Here is a 4167-nt window from a genome sequence, read left to right as displayed (position 1 = left end):
ACCCAGGCTGGAGTGCAGTGGCCGGATCTCAGCTCACTGCAAGCTCCGCCTCCCGCGTTTACGCCATTCTCCTGCCTCAGCCTCCCGAGTAGCTGGGACTACAGGCGCCCGCCACCTCGCCCGGCTGGTTTTTGTATTTTTAGTAGAGACAGGGTTTCACCGTGTTAGCCAGGATGGTCTCGATCTCCTGACCTCGTGATCCACCCGTCTCAGCCTCCCAAAGTGCTGGGATTACAGGCTTGAGCCACTGCGCCCGGCCTCTGGTAGGTATCTTGAAGCCATGCTTTCTTTTCTTTCTTCATGGTTGTCTCTTACATTCAAAGCCTCATTTCTGGCCAGATGTGGTGGCATGCATCTATAATCCCAGTACTTTGGAAGGCTGAGACAGGAGGATCACTTAAGACTAGGAGTTCAAGACCAGCCTGGGCAACATAGCAAGACCCTGTCACTACAAAATTAGATTTTAAAAACTAGCCAGACATGGTGGCACATGCCTATAGTCCTAGCTACTCAGGGGGCTGAGGCCAGAGGACCATTAGAGCCCAGGTGTTTGAGGCTGTAGTGAGATATGATTCCACCACTATACTCCAACCTGGGAGACACAGTGAGATCCTGTATCTAAATAAATAAATAAACAAAACATCATTTTTTCTCACTGAATATTGAGTCACTCCACTCCCCAAGCTCCCTTTCTTTTTTTTTTTTTTTTTACCGCAAATCTTTAGTCCTGCTTATCAAGTATGTTAAATCTTAGTGACTCCTTTGCCCAAACTAAATGGTTCACTCTACTAAATCTTTTGCCAAGTGCAAAATTTGCAAGCCACAAACTTAGGTATATAAAACCTATAAATTTGATGATTTTTCTATTAATGAGCTTAAATTATCTTTTAAGCCACCATTTAGTCTACTGACAAAATCTAGCTATAGCCAGGTACATTCAGACACCATGGTAATGTCTCAGTCCTTTCGGCTTTGAAGTCAATGTCTTAAGGTTTGGCCTCTTCTCACCTTTCCTCTTGGCTGGCAGAGACTTACATGGCATTCAGTGAGGACGGGACCATATCCAGTCCACAGGCAATCTCTATGTCTACAGCCCTACTAAGATGTCTCCTATACCATATGCTCTCAGCCACTTCCACACCCATCTTTTAGCCTTTTCTGCTTAGAACTGGTGGCTGTCAGTCCTTCTCTAAGCCCACAACCCATATTGTCGTGAAAGGCTTCTCTACAAGGCCTGTTGCCCTTTCAAGTCCCAAGGCAGTGAGTCACCTGACCATTTGTCCGAGATTTCTATTGTCCAGACCCCACCTCCTCCTCAGGTTAGTGGGAAGGAACAGCACCCTTTCACAGGGAAGAGGCCACATTTTAGCTGCCTTTGCTGTCTCCTTAGCTCCTCCTCTACCAGCTCTGTCAACCTTTGTTGGGTCTATGCAGACAAGCCATTGAACCTTTTACCAATTTTCTTTTCTCTAAGTTTGTCTTCTATCATCAATTGAAGGCTCCTATTCTTTCAGGTGTTTTGTTTTTCAAAACACCAAACTCTTGGGAATTCAGAGCTGTGGATCTTGAGGCTTTTCTATGAATCTCAATAGCCCTCTTTGGACTCCCATCCAAGTACTAACCAGGCCCCAACCTGCTTACCTTCCAAGATTGGGTACATTCAGGCTGGTAGGTCGGTAGACACCAGGAGCCCTTTTGGAATGGCTAGTTCTCAGGCCCACTGCATTCCAAAGCCTGTGCTCCTAACCATTATGGTAAGCTATCTCCTGTGTTCTGGAGGGTGTCAAGAGCTGAAACCCAACAGCCAACACTGTAGGACTCTCCAGAACCTGTTGGGGTGCAGGAGAAGCAGGAGGGAACTCCTGGTCAAAGTAGCTCCTCCAGTTACATAAAAGTCACTATCTTATGATATTTAGAGCCATTGGTACTCTGACCCTGCCTTGACAGGCTGTCTGATTTGAAGAGCCTTTACTGGTCTCTGATTTGGCTTTTTCTCTGCATTAAACCCTTTGGAAGGTTAGCAAGGACTCCAAAGAGGACTGTCATATCTTAGAACACTCCAGCCCTAGGTCAGCCTCTTTTGGTGGCTCTGAGAGCTGAGCAAGTGTTTTGGGGACCAGATCCCTGATGGTTAACCCAGGAAAGTGAAAGCACGGGGTGTGTAGTCCATTCTCAGGAAAGACATGTAGCAAAAACTCATTGTAAATATTAAAATTTGAAGATAAAAAGAAGTTATCACAAGAAGACCCCATTGTTTTCACTGAGACAAAAGTAAACAAAAGTTGAATCTGAGTTCACTATCTGTCCTCTGAAGAGAGAGCTAAATAAGTAGAAAGCAAAAGGACATGGTAGTCAATTCCATAAAGAGGAAATAAGAAAGCCATGTAGGATTTTTAGTTTTTTTTTTTTTTAACTGGCTACTTTATGCTATTAATGGAAAAATATAAAGGCTATAATTGCCTATAATCATCGTTGTGAATTCAGAAACTCAAGCTTCTGGTGAAGTTGGGTTTCTGAATATTCAAGTTCTTGCTGCTGTCTTAAAATGGGAAGGATCTGAACTGATTGGAGCAAGCACAGAAAAAATTTGAAAATGTTTTTTCCCCCCTCTGTGTGTCCTTCTAACTTCTAACATAATTAAAAGGATGAATTTATTTGGCAAGAAGTGCTGCTCAAATTTAGATTTGGTTCTCTCAAAGAAAGAGACCAAAATTGATTTTTTTCCCCAGAGTTAGAGAAAAATGAAGCACAAAGATGATATATTTTGCATATTTATTTGCAAAAGATACAATATTCTTATGCATATATATATATTTTTGTCTTGAATATGGGTCGTTGTAAAAGGAAAGTCATCTTGCAGGATTACTTTATTTGGTTGTATCCCTTTAAAGACTTAAGAGCAACTTTTTATCCATATTATCTTGTGATAAATCCCCTGAAATTCCCTGCTAAAACAAGCCCCACTGATAGCAGATCAACAGGCTCAGTCTTCTTAAGTTTTATTTCGATTAATCTCTAATTCATTTTAATGACAGAGTCCTTTATTCCTTCTGATGCTGGAATTTCTTATCATCTTAATATGCTTACATCTTAATCCGCCCATTTCTTCCTTGGTTGCACGGTTTCTGGAAGCTTCTTTTATTCTCCATCAGCTCACTACCTGCTCAACATACCCTTGGAGAATTTGCTTTGGCTTAATATTATGGGCACTGAGCTTCAATGTCTGTAGGTTTCTAGTTTGAAGAAATCTCTTTATTGGGCTTTTTTTTAAATTCTAGTTTTTTTTTTTTCTTTAACCATTTAATATGCTCATTCCTGCATTTGTGTTTAATTGTCCTTTTCCTAAGGGACCATGTTTCTACCCAGTAAATGTCTAATGGCCTATTTTCAGGGGCATCTGCACCACAGAGGCAGCAGATGATTTAGATTACACCAGAATTTTCTCAGCAGGAACTTCCATTGACCTAAGCATCCCTTTCACAACACTGTCCCAGCACAGCTACAAGCCAGTGTCCATCCGGGCCTTCAGCCTCCTTGCTTTAATGAGCTGCTACTTATAATTATTTTAAACATAATTTTAATTGCTTGAAGCCATTAAAACATACACTCAGCATTTGTGCATTTTGAAAGAATCGCCAGAGTCTCCTCAGACCAACATTTCCACTGACACAATATGACTTAGAGGGAACATCAAAGGCTTGTAAACAACACCACTGAAAAAGCATTCTTGTTTCTCCACCCATCAGGGTTCGACATTGTCTAAAAACAATGTGATGTCCAGAAATTGCTGGCTAACTGCAGATCTTGCGAACTTTGGCAAAGTTGGCTAGTGCAAAGTCTGAAGAATTGGGGGCTTGCTACTTTTAGGGAAGAAAACCATGGGGCCCCTTTGCTGAGATGTTGGCCTCACATTACATTAACAAAAGAGGCAATAGAGTTGTGATCCAAAATCCATACTTAAAGCATTGGGTTCAGTCTCTAAGGCTTTGAAGGAATTTAAATGTGTCTCTAAGAGAAATGCATGAAATTCTAGTATGACTAGCTTGGAGCTGATTTCGAATTTGGAAAATAGGATACAATATGCAAGTACACCTTCTGGAAGGTTCCAAATCTTCACAGAAATTTCAGCTTGACATAGCTAATTGTGGGAAGAAGGATTATGAAGGA

Source organism: Piliocolobus tephrosceles, chromosome 18 (genome assembly GCF_002776525.5).
Source record: "Piliocolobus tephrosceles isolate RC106 chromosome 18, ASM277652v3, whole genome shotgun sequence".
In the NCBI taxonomy this organism is placed as follows: Eukaryota; Metazoa; Chordata; class Mammalia; order Primates; family Cercopithecidae; genus Piliocolobus; species Piliocolobus tephrosceles.
Note: the sequence above shows the minus strand (reverse complement) of the source record.